Below are 24363 nucleotides of genomic sequence, written 5' to 3' on the forward strand. Positions count from 1 at the left end.
GGAAAAACGGAGGAACAAAACCAGCTTTGGAGAGAGCTCCAGAGATGGCATTTTGTTTACTGTGATCCGTAAGCTCTGGTCTCACTACTAAACTCACATCCACCTCCATGATCAAACTCCCATAGACACCAGTGCAGGTTTCAATACGCCCCTACATTTGTAACAAAAGGATTTAGCTTGTGACATAGAATAAGATCAAGCAATGATTTTCATCCTCGCTCTCCTTGAATGAGAAAGACTAATGATGTTTTTTTCAAAAATAAGACTACTGATGTAAGTGATGACACAAGTAACCTAATCGCTTGTTTCCTTCCAGTTAGTTTAACCAAAGTGGAAACTATGAAATAGGGCACAAATAGCAATCATTATTTCCTGTCTTTCAGCCTTCCCCCAGCCTTCTGCCTGTAAGTCAGCAAAGTTCTAAGGCTTTCTAAACTTTCATCTTTTTCCTCACTTTGTAACTTGAGCTTGATTGTTCCCTCTCTGCTGTGGGAGAAAACCATATTCTGTAATCTTTAAAAACAGAAGTTCTAAAAGTTCCATTTTATTTTAAAATGATTTGAATAATGAAAAGGTCTAATTTATTTCCATTTCTCCTTCCTTCTCATGTTTTCTCTGTCAGAGAGCTCATCTTTGTACCTGAGCTTATTCCCCACAGGTAAGTCAGTCAGGCCTTGGCTCCACGGAAGAGCATTTCCTTTAGAAGCTGTCAGGAGTTGCCCCTACAGAAAGATGTTTATAATTGGATCTCTCTACTTTAGCAATAGTGATTCCAAATGGCTGCTCCTAGAGGAAGATAAAATTTCCAGCTCCAAAATGATGGGGTAACAGAGCCCTCCCCTCAACTGCTCTTAAGTGAAAGGACTATATGCTTTGAACTTCCTGACTGGTTAGGTATTACGAGAAGACTTCTGGGGTTAGGCAGTTTCCTTTGTGGGACAATTGCACAGTAGCCTCCCCTTATCTGCCGGGGATACATTTTAAGAGCCCCCAGTGGATGCCTGAAACTGCCCATAGTACCATGTCCTATGCTTACTGTTTTTCCTATAGGTACATTCCTATGATAAAGCTTAATTTATAAATTAGGAACTGTAAGAGACTGACAACAATAATAATGACATAGAACAATAATAACAGTATACTGTAATAGAAGTTATGTGATGTGGTCTCTCTCTCTCTCTCTCTCTCTCTCTCTCAAAATATCCAATTGTACTCCTTCTTCTTTTTCCTTGTGATGAAGTTGAGATGATAAAATGCCTACATGATGAGATGAAGTGAGGTGGATGGAATAGTCACTGCGACCTAGCATTAGATTATAATTGACTTTCTGACCCTATGACGGAAGGAGGATCATCTGCTTCCAGACTGGGGTGGACCGCGATTAACTGAAACCATAGAAAGCAAAACCATGGATAAGGGGAGACTCCTGTAGCTGCTGCTCTTGCTCTGTAGAGACCTGCATGAGTGAAATACTGACTGTGCTTTTCTCTCAGCACTATGACGACAGTTAACTATCAGTCTTGTGCATCCATAGCTGACTAAATCAATTCATAAAGTTTGAATCTTAAAGCTTAGCACATGGAACACTGGAGAACATTAGGTGAAGTTATCAAATACACAAACCCATTAAAGCAAAGGCAATATGAAGAGGAGAACAGAGCTCTGACGTAAACTTGATAACAGTTCTCATTATCACCTAAGCAATTGCATAGAAGATCCTCTTTCCAAAAGAATCTCATTTAAGGCTTGCAAGAAGCCTGTGAAGTTGGAAAAGCCAGTATTGTACCCCTGTTTTATAGCTGAAGAAACTGAGGCTCTAAGAGGTTGGGTGACTGACAAGTGATGGAGCCAGGACATGATGAACATCTATAAATGTCTATTCTGAGCCTCTTTCCTGGACTCAGGCTACCTCACCACATCAGAACCACCACAGGAGGAGCGAGCAGTGATAAAAGGCCTGGTGAGAACAGTGGTGACAAAACAACAATAGTAAAGCCACATTGTTTTCTTTTTGCATTAAATTTGGTGGTCTGAAACTTAGATTCTCTTTGAAAAGACTTATTCCCAAAACCCACCACCTTTATTGTTTATGACCATACTAATTGGTTCTTACAAAACCAAACTCCAAGACAAGGTTTTGTGTGCAAGTGTTTATTTGAGAGGGAAGTCAAGTGAGAGAGCACAGAAATGAGACAGAGAAGGGAAGAGGACCAATAAAGAGCACGCTCATGAATGGGGTTATCCGCTGTCCATAGGGGGATCCTATGGGGGAGCCCTTGGAAAAAGTATGAAGAACAAAACACAATTGTCTCATGAAGGAAAAGGAAGCTGGGCTATTACACATCGAATATTGTGTCAACTGAGGATTTCTCATTGATGCCCTGGCATTGCTGGGTCTACTCCACTTTGTATGGACCAGGCAGGCTCAGGGCAGAGAGAAAACCTTCATACAGAGAGAGACATAGAAAGCCATAGTGGCTAGGGAGGAAACAGAGAGATGAGTGACTATCAGACGGGATACTAACAGCATCTGCTAGAATGACCTGGAAAGAAGTTGAGATTACAGGGTGTTTTGATGATTGCGCACAGAATAGACTGAGTAGAACAGCGAGGCAGAGAAGGTGAGTTTTTTCCCTTTCGTAAATATCTGTCACTGGAATACACATTTACTCTGTGTGTGTGTGTGTGTGTGTGTGTGTGTGTGTTTGAATATATGAATGTGTGTGGGTCTCTCTGTCTGGGTATGTGTATCACTCCTTCAGTCAGACTTCAACCTACCACATTGATTCAGTGCAGAATTTCTTCATTTATGGGCCAAAATTTAGGTCATGAGAGGCCAAATTTTATTCTATGATCTCAAACTAAAAAACTCAAACGAATTATTGATAACTCCATTAAAAAACTGGACAAATTGCATGAACAGTTCTCACAAAAAGAAATATAAATGGCTAACACATGAAAAAAGATCAATTTTATCAATAATCAAAAACATAAAATTAAAAATGGAAACTTATTGAAATATGAAGTGCTTAAAAATATGTTCTCTAAGCTTTTTTTATGTCATAGAGAATTTCTTATGTTCTAATGTTGAATTTTTAAACAGCTTCAAAATTGTAGCAATGTCATATATATATATATATATACCTGGGCTTGGAAGTGGTTACACTTGAGAGTATTGTTTTTAATTTTCCTTTCTTCTCCGTTCATTTACCACACTTCCATCTTTCTTACAATGATGATATATTCTTTTTACACTTAGAAACAATTTATTAAAAATTAATAATACATTATATATCTCAAACTTTTTACTTTTCAAGAAATTACAAAACTGTCCTTACACTTACATGTATTCCCATCCTGTATCTCCTATTTGAGTAACATCATGCTACTCAAGCTCTATCGCTGAGATTCGGCAAACAATTCCGTATTCATTATGCTTGCCCTGCCCCATTCTTATAAACTTAACCTTTATTTTTTCCAGGAAAAACAAAACCAAACAAAACAAAACATGTGTATGGGTCAGTATTTCTCCTGAAGAAGCTTGTTTTCTTTGTCAGACTTTTTCTAAAGCTATTAGATTGTTTCACAGATTCGTAATCACAGGTAAATATAGAATTACAAGTGTGAGCTCATTAAAGCTTTATAAAATAATTGTTTTGTTTTTGTGTTCATTTGTTGACTTTTTTCCCTTCAATGTAAGAATGAGCTAACCACAATGTAATTTAGTATTATCTTTTCCACAAACCACAAAACATCTTGATTTATTAATTCAATACTTAAAGAAAATCATCCAAAGCAATGGACTAGGATGTTAAGTGTAATGAGCTTAACATTCAGGAACTCAGCTTCCAGTGAAAGCTGCATTAACTCAGGAGAATGGGATCAGTAGATATCTAATAGCTCACCTCTTACCGTAATGCTATACAATGCACTCGACACAAGTGTTTTCCTAAGTGCTTCTAACTTCAAGGGCATCTAAGAGACAAAGTAGAATTTTCCATAAATGATGTAGGTTACAAAGCATGGTAATAACAACCTGCAAAATGCTTAGAACTCATGAAATGCATAAATGCTACTATAATAGACAGGCCGTGACCATGAGAACTCACCGTAACCTCAGATTCACTTCTGATAAAAACATCCGTGGACCATTCTTCTACACATAGCTCTCCAAGTTTAATAGCATGTGACACGATCACCAGGGTCTCAACTAAACGGAGTTGAGACCAGTATCTGAGCTCCAGGCAGGCAATTTTAGGTGCTGATGCAAGTCCTACTAAGGTGATGATTAATTAATCAAGACATTACTTCTTTCACAGTTTTTGAATTAGACACACACGAGCACAGCTGGAGGCCTGTGGAAAGCAAAGAAACTGAAAAACACACAAGAGAAAGAGAATATGCAGATGCTCCGAGGCAGTGAAAGCCATGATCAAACAGAAGCTGCAAGACTGAAGGGACAGACACACAAGCAGAGAGAAGCAGAGACAGAGAAAAGCTAAGTGTTCCGAATGCCAGAGCTCTGCAAAGGCTGTCAGGCCACTAAGGCTGCTGTCATGGCCAGATTCAGATCCAGCCTTTCTCTGAGACCCAAGGACTTAGATGCTGAGATAAGAAATGCTCCTGAGTAATTGATAAACCAAGTCATATCTGAGCAGGTAAACTGAAAGAGCAGCTGTTCCTTGCAATGAAGCTGCTAATCTCACCATAGAGCTGCAGAACTCTTAGAGATGATAAAGGGACAAGACCTAAGCCACAGTAGTTTCATATCATGTGTGAAGAGACACACAAATATATCTCATTTTATTTTTCTAACACAAATACATCCAAGCATGCTAACATTCAAGAAAAGTCCATTTTAATACTGTTTAAACGTAAGAGTGCACTTATTTATAGACCTGAAGCTGGAAATTTGGAGATTTAAGGGGGTGAGGGGCTGACCTCTGATTAAATTCTATTTGGCCATCAGAACAAATAAGTACAAAAGAAGATATGCCTCTGTTTATAGAACGACAACTTAAAAATATGAATTATATTTTAAAAATTTATAAGACCAAATGGTCTCTAGTTAGTCTGTTCGTAAATTTTTGTTTTGTTTTGTTCTCAATATATGTTCTTTTTCTCAGCATATAGGTGCAGTTTCTGTGCTGTTTTTGGTGTGTGTATTCTGGTTTCCATAGGCACATCTCTTGAGTTTCATTTCTCTCTATACCTACAATTCTTTCATTCTCATTATAGCCTAATCAAATGCTATGTATCTCAATCTCTAGTTTAACTTCTTTCTTTTAGTTTTTTCCTTTTCTTTACATCTCTTAAATTCCTTTATTGTTTTTTGTTTTTGTTTTTACAAATAAAACACTAGGAATCAGAGAGAGAGATTAAACAGAGAGTTATGTTTCGTTCTTAACTTCAACATCAACAAAAAGTCATAGTATTGCTATTGACATATATTTTTTTAAGATTTCATTTATTTATGCATGAGAAGACACAGAGAGAGAGGCAAAGACATAGGCAGAGGGAGAAGCAGGATCCCTAAAAGGAGCCCGATGTGGGACTGGATCCCAGGACCTCAGGATCACACCCTGAGCCTAAAGCAGATGCTCAACCACTGAGCCACTCAGGTGTCCCTGCTACTGACATATTAAGGAGAAATTTAAAGCTCACTTTTGCGTGTGTTGAATGGCATGCATATAAAGGCAACTTGAGGTCCTAAACCAAACAGTAACAGAAAATGTCATCTTACTAATGATTGCTTTGCTTTTGAAAGATGGTAAGTACCAAAGAGGAGGTAATGATGGTCTTTTTAAACTTTAGGACACATGTAATACTGTAGAAAGATTTTTATTTATTTTCCTTTTTCTCCTCACAAATGCTAGGAAATACAGGATATCACTGGCTTAAAATTAGGAAATGAGTTCTGTGAGGTCACTGAGAAAACCAACGGGATGAGCTAGGAATAAAATCACCCAACACCTCACATCTCCTTCCTTCCTCTCCTCCTTCCTTCCTTTATGACTACTAATAGAATATTTTTCTCAATCTCTAAGAGAACCACTGTTTTTGCTATTAAAAAATGAATGCTGACTGAGAGAAGATTGCTCTAACTGTAGCTCTTTATTGTGATGTAAGAAAAATTAGCAGTCTTCTTTGTGTGACAGGAATTAGTTGATCACAGTAGTAACAATACTTTATGATATGAATTTGGAAAATGTCTTTTGGTTGACCTCTATGGAGTGTTGCTTTTAACTTTGATTCATGATCATGGATGAAAGAACCTGTGATCTAACCTATATTCTAATATAGTCATTTTTTTCCCAAATTGTAAGAAAAAAAAAGTATTTTTTTAATTCCTAACACACACCTAACATTTCCTCAAATTATTTCTTATTTAACATCTTACTCATGCTATGATAAATTCATTTTTTTTTCTAATTCTCCAAAAGAACACGTTAGAAAAAATTAAGTTCTCTCACCAGCTTGTGAGATCCCAGGACCTCTCTTCACAGGAGTTTCTACTAGAATATGATACCTTCCTACAAAACTCAGAACACGGAGTCTGTGAATGAACTTTAATTGATAAGTGTTCCAGGCCTACTCTGGCAACTTGGAATCATATACAGACAGCTTAGAACTAAGGCTTCAACAATTGCATTGTTTGGAACATTCAAGAGACATGATTTGAAATGTTTATCATGTTTGTCAAAACTATCTGAAGAACATTTAAAAGTCATCTCTAAAAAAGGGAAAAGGTTTTGCTTATTTTTTTGTGTTTTTTTTTGTAAATTAAAGCAATCTATAAAATGTTTATTCTTTTTTTCCACTTTGACTACAATCTATAAAGTGTTTTAAATCACTGGCTAGATAGTCTGAACATATGAACATCTTCGCATGAGATTATTACACTTATGTCAATCCACTTGACATGGCCTCCCTTATCATTCACTCAAGTCAGAGCCCATGAATTGATAATACTTAAAGCATTTGATAGCAAGTGTAAGAAAAAATGGACTGAGTCAAAACTTTATTTAAAAATAGTTACTTTTATTTATATCCTCAAATCAAAATAAGTCTCATGTGTTTTTACAAGACCTTTGTAAATTTGAGTTGAAGTTTCGCACATTTTTTTCTTTAACCATGTTAGCTTGCATAACCAAGTGCTATTCTTCCAAAGATTTATTTTTTATTATTATGTTTTGTTTGCTTATTGTTTTACACAACTGTTTACAGAACAATAAGGAATAATCAAATCAAAGCCAGAGATGAAGCTTCAGATGCCTTTAATTCTCCTCTTCTTCCCAACTGAAACATGATGTTTTAAGGAAGCAGCCCAGAAACACACAGGTTTTTGAGTAGTTGACTTAGAAACTGATCTTAAGAACAGACGGAGAATTTATACAAGAGTGAAAAAGGAAGGACATGTACCATCACAGGAGATGAGACTCTCATTTTCCTATCTTCTCTAGGCTGCTGTTTGTTTTTGAGTATCTTTTTGAGGTGGACAATCCTCATAATAATTCATCAATATTACCTGAAGTGAGGAATGCACACTCATTAAATCTGTCATCTTGAAAAGTATTTAAAATAAGCAGTGTAAGATTGCTAAAGGTTGATTCTTTCAACAAGATTCAAATCATAATGGATACCTTCTATATGCTAAGTATCATCAAAAAGACACTGGGGATACAATGATGTCTTAGTCTGTTCACACTGCTATAAGAAAATGCCACAGACTAGTTGGCTTATAAGCAACAGAATTTATTCCTTGCAGTTCTAGACGCCGAAAAGTCCACAATTGTGCTGGCAGATTTGGTGTCTGGTGAAGGCCTTCTTCTGGGTTGCCAATTGCCAACCTCTCCCTGCACCTTCTCTGTGGAAGAGGTGAGTAAGCTCTCTAGATCCTTTTTTATTAGGGCTCCATCCTTATGACCTAATCACGTCCCAAAGATTCACCTCCTAATGCTATCACACTGGGCATCAGGATCTCAACATATAAAATTTGGGGTGACACAAACATTCAGACCATAGCAAATGGTGAGTAAAAACAGAGAATGTCTTTCTTTCACAGACTTTACAACCTAAAAGGATGGGCAAATAACAATACAAATAAATGTAAACATTCAAATGGAGCTAGTGAAACAAAGTAAGGGTATGTGGTATTATGAATTTCTATAAGAAGGAAATTGGCTTATTTAGGAAGATCAAAGAAGGCTTCCATGAATAAAACAGTGTTACACTGAAATTGAAGAAGAGTTAAATAGATAGAAAGAAAGAAAGAAAGAAAGAAAGAAAGAAAGAAAGAAAGAAAGAAAAAAGAAAGAAAGAAAAAAAGAAAGAAAGAAAGAAAGAAAGAAAGAAAGAAAGAAAGAAAGAAAGAAAGAGAAAGAAGAAAGGAAGAAAGGAAGAAAGGAAGAAAGAAAGAAAGAAAGAAAGAAAGAAAGATTCTTGCCACATTGAAGAAAAAAAAATAACCCATGGTGAGAGAGAGCAAAATAAACAAATGGTACAAAAAGAAGTACTGCATGCCTGGAGAACAAAACAAAGGAAGAGTGTGGTGTGAGGTAAGACTAGAAGAGTAGACAGGGCCACCACCATGCAGGACCTTGCAAGCTGTAGGGACAAGTTTTATCTTTATCCTAAAAGCAATGGAAAGCTTTATTTATGTGATGTGATTAAATATACTTTTTTAAAAAGAGATCATTTGGTAAAATCTCAAAACTAAATTAAAGAAGACCTAGGGCAGTAAAAGTCATGCTAGGTGAAAGGTGATGGTAATTGAAGAAGGAGTTCATTACGGTAGCTTTAACTGTAGGAGCTGATGATAGAGATGGAGAGAATATATCAAGAAGGTAATATTTGATGTGACTTGGTGGTAGTTGGATAAGAAATGTGAGGAGAGGGACCTGTTAGGACTGTCAGAATGACTCCTAGTGTCCTGGGTTGTGTAATAGGATGTGTGGTGAAGCCCGTCACTGAGGTAAGGGTCCCTGGAAGAGGAATCAGGGAAATAGAAGATAAGATCAGTGTGAGGTGACTTACAGAAACATTTCAGAGGTTTTAATAGGTGTTAGCTTGGGGCACCTGGGTGGTGCAGTTGGTTGAGTGAAAACAAGAGTTTCAGCTCAGGTCCTGATCTCAAGGTGGTGAGATCAAGCCCCAAGTCAGCCTCCATGCTCAGTGTGAAGTCTGCTTGAGATTCTCTCTCTTTTTCCTTCTGCCCCTCATGTTTGTGTTCTCACTCTCTCACAAATAAATAAATAAATCTCTAAAAAATACAGACTTTAGCTTTATGAATCTAGAGTTCAGAAGAGGAGTCTTTGATAGAAATATAAAAGTGTAAGTTATCTGAATAGAGATGTTTATTAAGTGTATAGGTGAGAGAGAAACTGTCCAGGGAGCAGAGAGAAGAGGAGCAAATATAATCTTAAAAGGTAACATACATTCAAAAGAATCTGAGTGTGAGAACTGCAGCAACTCACTTCATTCTTTCTTTCCCTTTTAGTTCTATCCTGTTTTGAGCTTTATTTTCCTGATCTGAAAATGAGTATCATAATATCTTCCTAGGGTGGTTGTCAGATTAAGTTAACATGTTAAAGTAGCTTCCACTGTGCCTTGCAAGTAAATAAATTAAAACGGTAAAGTTTAGTAAATAGAATAGAAACGTTGAAGCAGATGATAATGATTGAGGATGGTAATAGTGATTTTATTTCCACTGATCAGATCCAGTAAAGCAACAAGACCTTGCCTAAAATGTAAGTCCTTTGAATTAAAATCTTTCTGATATATTTATAGACATTTCATCATTTTTTTTCTTTGACAATGGAAACTGAAAATAATGTAACCTTTTATTGGTGACTCAGGATCATAATTTGAACATCGGTTATTTTTAATGTGCTCTCATATTTTCAAAGGTCACTTAGGAGTATAAACCTTAACAGTAATTAGGGCCAAATTCCTACACTGATTGACATGTTGTATCTGCTGATTAGCGTGTTCTGACATGATCACCCCTAAGATTTTGCTTTTAGTCTGCTTGAAATCAGATAACCAAGTTTATTAGAATTATGACTAAAATAAATTTAGATAAAGTGCAACCTAATGGATTCTGAATAAAGGGTACAGATATTATGACATTTATTGGAATGGATGGGGAATCATAATTGCTTCCCTTCTGATTGCTATCTTTCAAATGGTTGAGATTGCCAGATGGTGTATTTGTTGTAGGCTTGTGTATTAACCAAATTCTCTTTACATGGAATTACATAGGGATACATATTCATATATAGTTATATATTTATTTGATTTACCTCTTTAGTTAATTTTTCATATCCTAGGAGAAATTCAAATCAATTAATTGCACATATTATCTCAGTTCCAAAATCAAGAAGACATGAAACATTTAATAGAGAAACACAATTATGTCCTTGCATACTTTTCTCAATGAAGTAAAATAAAAATATAGGCAGAGATTGAAAATATAGAATGTGGAGCAGTAGCCATTTCAATATTAAGAACAATTAACTGCTATAATACTGTTTAGAAATATTAAGATTATATGAGAGAAGAGAATGGATATGTGTGTTTTAAGTGGGCAGAAAAAGAAGCCAAAAAATATATATTCATCAAATTGACAATGGTAGCTATCCCAGGGTGATAGAATTTCAGGTACTCTATTAATGTACAATATTTTTATATTTATTCATATTACTTGAGATGGACATATACTGTTTATATCCTCAGAAAAATTGAATTATTAAGCAAAACAAAATTTTAGAAGGTGAAAAATCCTCTAGTCCTTAGTGAGCCAGAGTTGATAGTTTGAAATTAATAATAAAATGCTCATTATTTCTAGTTTATTAAATAAAGTCATTCTTATTCTATGGATTTATTTTTTATTATATAATATTTTTCAGAGTAAAACATACACAAAGTTTTGAATTAAATAGTTTGGAAAAAATGAAAGACAATGTTCCATTGCTTCACTCATAGTAAGAGGCAACTACTTTCAACTCTTTTTATTGTTTATACTGTTAGTTACCTCTAGATCTCTAAATAATATGTTTCTACTATATTGCTATATTGCTTTATTTACCATATAGAGTTCTTTTCAAGATAGATGAGAATTTAATTCATTCAAAGTATTCCACCTTTTTTCTTTCATTTAATCAATACAGTTATTACATAGCTTTATTTCCCCTGTTTGTTCCTTTTATGAATTTAAGTAATATATTTACATCTTTATTCCTTGCTGTATAAACCTGACTCTTCACATAATTAGTTGCAGTGATGAACACTCTTACTAGCCTTTCTTCTCTCTGTCTCTGTCCTACATCTATCCTATGTCCTCATTTCTTACTTTTACAATGTCACATTTGAAAAGATTTAAATACTGTTGCATGTCCACATTCATTCTTTCTTAAGCTTTTTCTGTAGGCTGACTCTTGAAGACGGAAATTCATGAAAAATGTTTAAGTTATTATGCCATGTATCAGTTACTTTGCTTTATAGCAAATTAGCACAAACTTTGTGGCTTAAAATAATATGCATCTTTTTCTCAGTTTCTGTGCATCAAAAGTGTGGGCCCAGATTAGCTGGATTCTCTGCTTGAGAGTCTTTCAAAATGGCTGGAACCAAAGTATTGGCCAGGGCTATAGTCTTCTATCAAACCTCAGAGAAGAATGAGCTCATATGGTTGTTGGTAGAATTGAATACCTTGCAGGTTGTAAGATGGATCGTCTCAGTTTCTTGCAAGAGTTGCCCAAAGATTGCCCTTAGTTCATCACCATATGGGTCTCTGTGTAGAGCAGCTCGTATCATGGCAGCTTACTTTATCAACACTGAAGAAGGAAGAGAGTTAGCTAACAAGACAAACACTACAATTTCATGCAATGTAATCATGGAAATGGTATCTCATTACTTTTATCATCTTTTATTAGTTAGAAGCAAGTTAGAGTCTTTGCTTTACGGGGATTGGGATTACCCAACATCATTAGTAGCAGGAGGCAAGGAAAATTGAGGGCCTCCTCACAGTCTCTCCATCTCAAGTTATATAATCATTGTTCTTTGCAGAGCCACTAATGAACTCAGTTATGTCCCCCTCCTTTTATAATTTTTCCCAAAGTTTATCATTTTTTTCCTTTTTTTTGTACTATCTTTATCATAGACTCATTCTTCTCCCCAAAATTGGATATCCAATTAGATATACTGAGTTTTGTTTTTCACAGATCATCTTCCTGAAGACCACTACCTCCTGTTCCCATTTAGATTACTACAATCTAATCTCTGAGTTTGCTACAACATACTGGGACTTGTATGCGCAATTTTCCCATGTCAGTTCCATCTTTAATTTTTGCTGCAAGACTTCCATAATCTAAATATGTGTAGTCACTGTTTATTGAATGGCTACCATGTATATTCGATGGCTACCACGTGACACTAGGTTTTGGGTACCCAGTGATGGAAAAAAAAAAATCCTATACTTGTGGTACTTCTATTGTAGTAGAGGGTGATAGACAATATGCAAAGTAAATGAGAGAAGTGTATAGTTTGATATTAATAGATATTTAGAAGGAAAATAAATAGGACACCTGGGTGGCTCAGCAGTTGAGCATCTGCCTTCAGTCCCGGGATCAAGTCCCACGTCAGACCCCCCGCATGGAGCCTGCCTCTTCTTCTGCCTATGTCTCTGCCTCTCTCTGTGTGTCTCTCATGAATAAATAAATAAAATCTTAATAAAAAAGAAGAAGAAGAAAAATAAAGAAGTAAAAAAGGAAAAGGAGGATGGGAATTGCCTGTGAATGGGAAAGGGTTAGAAAGGTAGAGAGTTAAATTTCAAACAGGGTATGTAGGGAAGATTCACTGAGAAGACAATATTTGAGCAAAGACCTGAACAAGGTAGGGGAATGACCCATGTGGGTATCTAGGAAAGAGCTTTCCAGGCAAAGTGAATCACAATGCAAATCATAGTACAAATCACAATTTGACATGGAGGCAAATGTGCTTTGTACTATGTCACACCGCCATCTCATCAAAACTATAGGATCAGGAATTATTGCCTGAACCAACGTGTGTACACGTTGAGTGTCTTTGCAGAAAACCCTTGCAGAATGGAGATATTCTCTGCGAAGATGGGACTGACCCTAGATCTGAAGTCTGACTGTGGCACACACAAAGATCAAAGACAGTAGGAGAGCTAAGAGGGACCCAACAGAAGCCGTGAGGCAACAGTACTACTGATCAAGCAAAAGCCAATGCAGTAGAATGATGCAAAGTTGAAGAATAAGCAGAATAGAAGGGAAGTAGAGGCAGCAGAAATCTGAAACCGGAAACACTGAACTCCCAAGTCACCGATGGTAGTGTCTAGGGTAGCATGAACACATGTCCATATCACCCCCCATTTCTGATGGACATATTTCCTCTATTCCTTGTGGTTTTTCACCATAAAACCCCATTTCCTGAGATAACTAAAGCTACGCCTGTGCCTTCTAAACAAAAAGAACCACTAACAGCAAAACAGTTATTTTTGCTTTTCTTAATTAGCTTGATTTTTTATTTAATTATCAGCTTTTCTTTCATTCAGCCTAAAGAAAAAATAAACCACAAAGGGTAGGTTTGGAATATGGACATTTTCAGCAGTGTCTGAAGTCAGCCTATCCCATAACTGTCCACTTTCTTTCTTCATATTGGGGATATCTGGGGTTATTGGGGATATCTATTATCTTGTCCCCAAGCCCCACCAAAGGGCTTCTGGAGGCCCTATGTCAAAGTGAATTTTCGTGTTTTTTCAGACTGATTTCTTAGGTTCTTGCCTGCTCCTGGGCCTGCACTTGTGATGAAGGTTGTAGATGTATGGTGTCTGTATGTTTCTACTAGCAGGTTTCCCACCCTCTTTACATAATCACTACCTTGAATCTCAATCCATTAGAGCAACTGTGGGGTAACTGCCCTGTCACCTTGGGCTATTGTCAGTTTAACCTTTTTCTCTCTCCATTAGCACCTCAAAAAATAGGGAGAGTGAATTTTCCTCTCTAGGAGACTAATGTATTTATAATATCTTGCAATACAAATTGGCCCAGTGAGTGCATGACTGCTGCACTTTAAATAGTTCGTTATTTAAAGACAAGGAACAATTACCAATAGCTGGCTCCGAAGCAAAGCTTTACATTTGTACATTTAAATTGCTCTCTGTTCCAGCGGGATAAGTAAAATAAAACATCATTTCTTTTCCTGTTTTCTTTCTGGTAAATTTTTACCTTTCATGTTACAATAGTTGGGGAATAAGTGCCCCTAATAAAATGTGCGTAAGTGTGGTAATTCAGCGGAAGCATGCACATTAGTCACTGGAGTCGACTTTTAGTAGTCCCCATTTTTCCTCATGAAAAGAACTGAGTAAAATTATGATAACAGAATGTAACTCATACCACAATCATTTTGCTAAGCTCAGCCTCTGTAGCACAAAAAAAAAAAAAAAAAAAAAGTCTGTGGAATTTTTAAAATCATGCCTAAGCAATGCTGTGTTTATTTTGGGGGTATCTCACCCATGGTTTCTTTTTTTAAAATCTGGGTGATTATAAAGCATTTTTTGCACTCATAAATTCCTCCATCTGTTAGTATTGTATCGTTAAACTTTCACGGCTGCTACTTTAGTCTAAAATAGCACAAGGTGGAAAAAAATGCAACGAATTTTTGTTGATGATAAAATGGCTTTACTAGTTATTAATCCAGCCTTTTGAATTCTCCAGAGCATTGTCTTAAATCAGCATTTCCAAATTCATAGAATTTCAATCATTTTAGACAACATCCTTGACATCATATCAACTCACTAAGAGAACATTACTGCTTGACAGGGGAGAAATTCCGTCACGAGCAAAGCTAAGATCCCAAGGATATAAACCATATTTTCATGTAAATAATTTGATGAGGATAATAGGCAGAATAAAATGGAAGATAGATCCATCTAAATGAAACTGAGGGTTTTGGATTGCTAGATTAATACATGAAAATATCTGTGCTAGTTGAATCCATTGATTAACTCCCCATGGTAATGCATCAGAAGTTGCTGGTTTAATATTCACATGGGTCACTTAACATTTTGCACAATAGTGAAAAACCGTGTCATGGACACTTCTCTGACTTCAACAAACCATCATATAAGCATGAAAGCATGAGGTGATCGGGCAAAAAAAGTTTGATGCCCCCACACAATTATTTAATTCCAACTATTGGATGACAACTCCGAGTAGTGGTCCCATTCAGAGAGGACAGTAGCCTTTTGTTCCTCTGGAAACATACAGTTAATATTGTTAGAATATCCAAGTTCTGCTGACTACTTACACATAGAAAGCACTTAACTGTCTGTTAAGGAAAGAAATGCCTGATTCTGTGGGCCCACATGAAACAATTATTATACTATTACACAGATACCTGCAGAAATTAAGATAGGCACGAAGGACAGAAACAAAGACAAGGGTCGGGGATGGAAGGAGAAGCCAGAGAAAGCTTTCCAGAATTTCACCTGATTAGTCTTGCACTTGCTCTATTCAAGCAATGTTAAGAAGTCAGATGAAGCCTTCTGGGTAGAGCGGCCAATGTGAGCACAAGCACAGAGCAGTGAGTGCTCTAATATTTTAGAACTGCAGAGTCTTGTTACTAAGAAGGATGAAAACTTTCCTCTCTATTTTACCTCCCATAGTATCCTAAGTACTTCAAATTATTTTCAGGGAAACATGCAGAAAAATAAATATATTTGAAGCTAAAATTACAAATAGTTCTGCCTTTAAAAATCCTTTGGTGTATATCTGTATAGAGATCTATAGTCTGAAAAACGTTTAGTTCTTGATCACTACCCAGGGCTCACCACAACTTCAAATGCATATTTCACAGGATCTTGTGTACCTACGTTTGTCATAACAGAATAAACTTCCTTCTAAAGTTCACCAACCCTTGCTCACACTGCTAGCTAGTTAGGGCAAGGATCGCTTTCTTTTAGATTTAATGGAGCTCATAAAATATCACTCCACCTAAGTGAATTCAACAATTTACCGAGAAAAACGTGAGTAACTGGGAAATATTTTAACAGTGCTTAGAGGAAATAGAACTTTGTTCAATTGCATTATTGAAATAAGAACAACAAAGAAAAAAAAAGAACAACAAAGAAATAATAAGTAATGAGAACTGGTAAATGAATTGGAAAAAGCTTGGTGATTAGCAAGGCAAAGATTTTTTTTTTTTTCTAAGTGCAGAAAATGGCTGGTTGAAAGGAAGAAAACAAAGTCCTATCTTTTGGAATGTAATTCTCAGGATGTATATATTTCTGACTTGCAACGCCATCACAAAACTTCGGGAAATATTAGGAAGTGGTCGGTATTATTTTAAGTGTATGAAGTAACCATCTAGCAACACAAATCATGCATGGTCAATCCCGGCTGTGAGATGAAAATGGAAACCAGAATTACATACTCAAATTCACTCTGGAATTTCTTATACTTATTTTTTTCTTACTTCCCCCTCACCTTTTATTTATTTTTAAAAAATTTTTCCCCCTCACCTTTTAAACCAGCACTCACATAGCAAGTAAGAAGGGTAGTTTGTTACGAAAGAGCACGTGAATAATTGTGCTTCCTTCTTCACTAATTGTATCTTTTTCTAGTTATATAATTAACATATAATATAGTGTTAGTTAAAAATGCGTAGTGTAATGATTTGATATATGTATATAATAGGAAATGATTACCACAAGTTTAGACCATTATCTATTGGACATAGTTATAATTTTTTGTGCATTATGAGAATTTCAAAGGTCTACTCTCTTACCAACTTTCAAGTATACAATACTATAGTCAACTATGCTGTATACTACATCCCCAGAACTTACTTATCTTATAAATGTACCTTATAACTTGTACCTTTTGACTGTTTACAATCATTTCCCCCATATCCTATCCCCTGCCTCTGGCAACCACCAATCTGTTCTGTTTCTGAGTTTCTTTGTTTTAGATTCCACTATAGTTAAGATGAAATGTCTGATTTATTTCACTTAACATGACGTCCTCAAGGTCTATCCACACTGTTGCAAATAATAGGATTTCCTTATTTTTATGGCGAAATAGCATTCCATTGTATGTAAATGCCATATTTTCTTTATCCATTCATCCATCCATGGTCTCTTAAGTTATTTCCATGTCTTGGAAAATAATGCTGCAATGAACAAGGGAGTGCAGATATGTGATGGAGATAGTGATTTTGTTTCCTTCAGGTATTTATCCAGAAGCGGAATTGCTGGATCATCTGGTAGTTCTATTTTCAATTTTTTAAGGATCCACCATATACTGTTTTCCAAGTGGCCGCACCAATATACTGCCACACACAGCGCATAAGGATTCTCTCTTCACCACAATCTTGTCATCACTTATTATCTTTTGTCTTTTCGAAGACAACCATTCTTACAGATGTGAGACAATATCTCATGGTGGTTTTGATTTGCATTTCCTTGATGGTTAGTGATGTTGAACATCTTTTCATGTGTCTGTTGGTCTTTTTTGTATATAGTATAAGATTAGGGTCCCATTTCATTCTTCTGCTTGTGGCTGTGCAGTTCTTCCAACACTATTTACTGAAGAGAGTGTCCTTTCCTGATTGCATGTTCTTTGCTCCTTTGTCATAATTAGTTGGCCATATGCAGGTTTGATTTTTAAGCTCTCTATCCTATTCTATTGATTTACATGTCTTTTTATCCCAAATACATACTGTTTTGATTACTATCACTTTGTAAAATAGTTTAAAATAGGGAAGTGTGATGGCTACAGTTTTATTCTTCTTATAGCTATATTGCTATCTTGTGTAATTATATAGGAGAATTAGTGAGAATAAATTTGAATTTATGGCTTTTGCTTTTAATACAAGACTTAACACATGCCATCTGAGATTTTTAATTTTCCCTTCAGGAAGGAATAGCCCAATTGAAACAGAGGCTCTTGGATTTGTCAGCATTTTCTATATCGCAGATTTGCTGGAAAATTAAATTAATAATTAGGATATTCTTAGGCAAATGACTGCTGTGGTCCTCTATCATGAGTCTAATTTTTAATATTTGATTTTTTAATATGCCTATTTAAAAATATTATAATTTATATAAAACCATAGTACATTTTAGAAGATGAAAGTTTATGTTTTTCTCATCTTTGAAATTGCCTGATATCTTCTATCATTTATCATATATTACACACATTATCTTATTTGGTTACAATAACCCTAGAAGTAGGGATGTCTGGGTTGCTCAGTGGTTGAACATCTGCCTTTGGTTCAGCAAGTGATCCTGGGATGCTGAGATCCAGTCCCACGTTGGGCTCCCCACAGGGAGCCTGCTTCTCCCTCTGCCTGTGTCTATGCCTCTCTCTGTGTGTCTCTCATGAATAAATAAAATATTCTTTTTAAATCCTAAAAATATAATCTTACGAGTTAAAACCTTACATTAGATTTTTTTTTAAGTCAATAGAGATTGAGAAACTTGTTAAAAGACACTCCACAGGCTAGTGATTCAAAAACCAGCTATACTTGGAAAAAGATCCCAGTCTTACCCACTACATCACAATACATTTTTAAAAGCCAAAAGCATGATGTGTATATGTTTGGGAATCACACTGTCTTAATGAGAATTTAGTTGGAAAAAATTTACTTAAAATTTTAGTCTGGGGAGTCACAAGAATTTTAAGTCATTCAAATCAATAAATATCAGAAAATAACTCTAGGAAAGGAGAGTGCAGACAACCAAGAGACTGGAAGTTTTAATATTTGACAAAATGGAGGTGTTCCGTGGTCATCTCTTAAAGACTTGGCCTGCGTTTTGTCCCAGTGGTTTCTTTTCTTGCCCAAGCCCTCACATTCCAAAAGTGAAAGTGGTTTTTCCTAGGCATTATCTTTGATTCTGCTATATTTTCTGTATTACTGAGAAGCACATGTAGGGGTGGAAAAACTCATAGTTTCTGTAATTGAAGATTGCAAATTATGAAAGACCTATAACCAGGAGAAAAGAAATACACTATTTAATTGCACGAGCACAATGAAGGGCTCCACAGAAAACAAATGAAAGCCCACGGAAGGTCAGATTCAAGGGTTTTAGAACATTTTAACAAAGGAAAACAGATTGTGGCAAAGTGACAGGACAAAGGAAAACATTTACTCCTCCCCTAGGGCTTTTGGGGGGAGTAAATTGTGAGGAGGTAAATATAGGGGTAGATAAGAGTTATTCAGTGCAGTCTGTTTATGCAGATGCCTCTTGATACCTTCATTTGTGGTGACAAGGATTGTTCTCTTTGTCATACAGTTGGTAATGAGGGCGAAGACATCTTTACAAGGGAAATTTATGCCCTGATTTTAGGCAGATGGGAGAGGAGAGGGAGCTGCTCCTGTGTCTGTTTTTTCTCAGTTGCCTTCAACTCAGAATAAACCTTATGATAAAGTTGCATGTTAGGCTGGCATATTTTGATCCCTTTTATGTGCAAGTTTCCACGTGAAGTTCAGAAATAGTAATATTTTCTGATAAACTACTTGTCCCATAATATTAAACTTAGACAACATGCTTTATCCAGCTTGACTCTGAAACAATCACTTCCAGGAGCTTTACTGTGTTATTTGGTTTGGGGGTCTTTTAAATCCTGAATTGAAGAGAAGATTTAGATGTGATAATGAATATATAGTCTAAAAGCATTATAATAGAAAGCAAGATTCAGAAAATGTGTTTTAATCTGAGACCTAGTGCAATTTAGTTCTTGAATTTCCTACATGAAATCATTTCTTGGAGCTATAGCATTACATGTTCTTTCTGTGTCCTTTTTGATCCCTACTCTTTTTTTCATTTTCTGTTTTGTTTCCCACCTCCCCATCCTTATAGTCAATTATCGATCCTCTCTAAAACATTCATTTCCGTTAGTGGACTAACTTTGTTTTACTGCTTTATTCTTCTTCTCTAGGGTGTTTTTGTAGGGCCTGTAAGATGAAAATGGTTGTTAAAGACGAGTATTTGCAATCAGTTTGGTGATAAGCCACAATAATTTGAACCTCAATTACACAAAATGTTATCCCCTCATAAAAGAATTCAATTTTCTCAGTAATGGACCCGTATTCCAGAAAGATCATTCCCTTATTATTATTACTATATTTGAATTTTGCCAATAAAATTGTGAAAATTAGTTTTCTTTCTTGTTATAAAGTACTTACACAATATCCTTGAAATAGTCTTTTGGACTGGAAAGCCTACAATACTCATATCTGTTCCTTCATAAAACAAAACAAAACAAAACAAAAACAAACAAAAACATTTGCCAACGCCATTTCTAAAAGTTGGATTCACTCAAGAGATGTCTTTTGTTTGGGCTTTGCAATTCAGAATGTTTAAAAACAACAGTAAGGACAAAAACATATATTCATCTCTTTCCTGAACTTCAGCAAAAACTATAATTTGACATGTGTTTTAGCATTAAGATATCTGCGTGCTATATCACATGTGTATGTGAGTGTGTGTGTGTGTGTGTGTGTGTGTGTCTATTGAACTGGATCTCATTTTAGCTCTTAAACAGATTTCAGACTTAGAAAAGGCAGGTAATTATTCATAAACTTATTCACCAAGAAGGATAACATTTTGCTGTTAATGAAAATGTTGATCCATGAACACTACATAAATAAATGATTACATGAAATGGAGAATTTGAGAGTTAACATTATATCACATGCAAAATACACATATTTAATGATCATGCATACTCTGCTTCAGAATGAAAGTTCTCATTGTTGGTCCCCTAGAGACTCAGGAATTCTCAGTGAAATGCAAGTGAGAACTGCCGAAAAAAGCCCCTGGTGAGGCCTGCCTCAGTCTCTTACCTATTCTATGACCAAAGCAAACTGATTCATCCTGCTGAGTCTCCTTTCCCATGTGGCTTAAAGTGGATGATCTCTGAGGTTTCATCAACTTCTGATAATCTGCAACTAGTACGGTGAGCTCTCCGACCAGCAAGTTGTGTTTCTGGTCATAGATGTTACTATTTAAAGGAATACAAGTCAGATATCCCTTCTGCAAAATACCCGTCTTTCTGACTATTCTTTTTATGAGCTAGACCATATGTTCAGTGCTTTCCAGTATTCTCACTTAATCCACACCATGAAGTGGCTACGGTTGCTCTTTTTTTAGATGAGAAACTGGGCACTGAAGAAGTTAAAAGTGATTCGCCCATAGGCTGAAAACTTGGAGGTGTCAAAGCTGGAATTTATTTATTTATTTATTTATTTATTTTCAAAGCTGGAATTTAAATATTACTTTTTTCAAAACCTAAATTACTGACAACTGGACCACATAGTCTCATGTTTTACTGACTGCACCCCTCCCCTCTGAAAATCCTCTTATTTTCTAAATTTGAAGAAATCGTTGAACAGCAAAGCCCTCCAGTTTGTCCTCCCTAACCTTTCAACACTCAGCTAACCCTTTGACGTGAATTAAGAAAGGTAGACAAGCAGGAGGAGTATCAGAAGGGAAAAGCTGTCCTGACAGAGGTAGATGAACACCCAGCAAGGTGAACTTTAGCTGGGTTACTATGTTGCCTGAAATAGACCTAACTTCCTGCTTAAGCTGCAAAATACTATAGACCAGGGGACTTAAACAACAGACATTTATTTGTCACAGTTTTGGAGGCTGGAAGGTCTAAGATCAAGCTGCTGGCAGATTGGATGTCTGGTGATACTCTCAGTTTGCAGATGGGCATCCCATCCTCTCATTATGTTCTCATGTGTACTTGGAGAGACACAGAGAGAGCGCTCTCCTGTCTCTTACTCTTTTTTAAATGTCACTAATCCCATAATGAGGACCCCAGCTACATGACTTAATCATATCCTAATTATCTCCCAAAGGCCCCATCTTCAAATAATATCATTTTGGGGATTAATGGGGTTTCAATATACAAATTTTGAAGGGACACAAACATTCAGTCCCAAGCACTCTGATTTATAATTTTACTGGAACATCTTTTTAAAAATTCACTTATCCCATGCCCTTTGGAAAGAGCACTCTACCTTGAAAGATCAAAGAGGCACGGAGTTGAACTAGGAAATGTGATTTGGAATCCCATCCAAACATGCAGCAACTGTGTATCCCCAGGTCCTATCCTCAGTGAATTCCGTGATTAGTGCAAATGGCTTTTAGTCTTTTTTTTTTTTCCTTTTTAGGTGAAATAAAACCATCAAGTTTATATATTTGATGGCCTCCTACTTTTTAGCTTTCTCCAGAACAAATCAAAGACTATTTATGTGGGTGTGTATATACTTTTGAATTACATTTAAAAAAATTTTCCCACTTTACCTATCTCAGTTAACTCATGAAACTGAAATTATTCTCTTTTTAGTTCCCAATGAAGTTATGAAGTTTAATGTGCGTAGTGGGGAGGGTGGTAATGAGGGGGGCGGGAAGGAGCCCAGATCCAATGTGATGATACTTATAGTAACCAAATAAAACATATTACAATGAGGGCTCTGTGCCAAAAACACATATATGGATTTATTTTTATATAAATGTAGCTGTCAGTTTACATGAACTTGGTTAAAAAAAAAAAAGTCAGTAAACCATACAATACCCTCTTCTAAAATTTATTTGTTACATCGTCACACAAATCATGAAAATCCTTTTTTTTTTTTCTTAGAGCCTTTGGGTTAATGAAACCCAGCCAGTTACAGCAATCTTACTGTTTTTGTCCTCTCCACTGAGCACAGTTTATTTGAGGCCTTGTTCGAGGCAGAGTTTGCCAACACAACTGAGCAAGTCTAGTGTAAAGAACTTTAATGTGGTTGGACAATATCCAACACCAAACGAGAATCTGTGTCAGGCTCAAAAACTGGTCATATTTTCTTCCTCATAACCTTTTCTTTCTTCTTGGAGTCATTGAGTCTTTGCTTCCTTGAGTTCTTAAGTTGTTAAGGATTTCCAGAAAAGATAAGTGGTTCCTCTGGTTAGGTAACATGCCTGGTGCTAATCCTCAGCCTTTCTTGAATTCAAGTATGTCCTAAGGCAAGACTTTTCACTTGCCTGCCTGTTACCTCATGTGAAACTTGTGGGTTTTCTAACTCTGTGCCAGTTCAATAGCAGGCTGATGATCTGTGTGAGATCAATTATCTTTGTGGGAAGGGAGCTCTACAAATGCCAAGTTGTAATAAATTGGTGAATAACATCAAGCTGCTAGGTCAGGAGTTAAAGAACCCAGTCAAACCTGCCTAATGCATTTGTTGTATATTTTCAGAGCTTGAATCACTCAGGGAAAGAGAAGTCAGATAAATTTAGAAATAATAATAATAATAAACAACTAGGTACTTAACTATTTTCCAGTAACTATGCTAAAGTGCTCTTTATAAATTAGTTTCTTAAATGTCACACTAACATATGAGCATGAGGGAGGTATTGCTGCTATCTTCAGTTAACCCATGAGGTCATTAACAGGCTTAAGAACATGGATGGATAAATGGTTGCATGAAAAGTAGAACCTGGGACTTTCTGGTTCTAGAAAAACTAACTTATATAGTTTAAATTGAGTATGATGTAGTCATTTGACTTCCAATAATAACAGAACTTCCTGCTAAGAGCATTTAGAGGTTCAGAGTAAGCTCTGAAGAATGCCTGCATGGCTCTGCCACTTGCAAGTTGTGCACTGTCGGGCAAGTTACATCACCTCATCTGTGAAATGGGCTCAGTACATGTCCCTTCCATAGGGTTGCTATGAGATTATCCATGTGGAGCATGTAAACTGGAGCTCAGTACTTAGTGAGCATTCAAAATGTTTAGGTACTATTATCACTTACTTAATGACAGTATCTTTTCTAATAATCACAAGGTTACTACCGTCAGCCAGAAAGCATGTGTACAAGTAAACGCTAATTCACACGTCTTCTTTGACCTATTGATTCCCACTTGCTGATACAATCAAAATAAGACAGACAATAAGACCGTATAGCCTCTTACACAGATCTGGCTTGGTTGTAAGATTTAAACATCAGTTCCTACTTCTATCGCAAGTCATTTTGAATGAACTAATCGTTTATTTGTGAGCATTTTAGGAGAAATTATAAAGTAGAATGAAGTGTGGCTCTATGATGCATGTTAAGGATTTGGATTCTGCATGGTCAGTGGGTAGGAAAAACCTGGAATTATTTCAAACCACTCTTGTGTTACATAATTGTGTATCTCTTCCTTCTGTATAAGCAGATAACAACTACCAAAATCTCTAATTAACCAAAGAATAGACATAAGAAAACACGTGTATTCACATTTATTTCCAAATAGTCCATAGAAGCCACAGGCTGTTACATAACCTTGAAGAGAGAATATTGGAAATGTCC

At 36.1% G+C, this 24363-nt stretch overlaps 1 long non-coding RNA gene across 6 annotated transcripts in view; it reads left to right on the forward strand.

The window, feature by feature from the left end:
* LOC144305304 (uncharacterized) overlaps positions 1 to 24363 on the forward strand; it is a 76373-nt gene that overhangs the window by 10673 nt on the left and 41337 nt on the right. For 3 of the 6 annotated variants that reach the window (XR_013372353.1, XR_013372356.1, XR_013372358.1), the window contains exons 2-4: positions 4320 to 4658; positions 7769 to 7878; positions 9718 to 9749. The exons of 1 other annotated variant lie outside the window; for it this stretch is intronic. This is a non-coding gene — a long non-coding RNA (uncharacterized LOC144305304). The remainder of the gene's footprint in view (positions 1 to 4319; positions 4659 to 7768; positions 7879 to 9717; positions 9750 to 24363) is intronic. 2 more of the 6 variants (XR_013372354.1, XR_013372355.1) reach the window with 1 other exon arrangement.

This window comes from Canis aureus, chromosome 35 (assembly GCF_053574225.1).
Source record: "Canis aureus isolate CA01 chromosome 35, VMU_Caureus_v.1.0, whole genome shotgun sequence".
Taxonomy (NCBI): domain Eukaryota; kingdom Metazoa; phylum Chordata; class Mammalia; order Carnivora; family Canidae; genus Canis; species Canis aureus.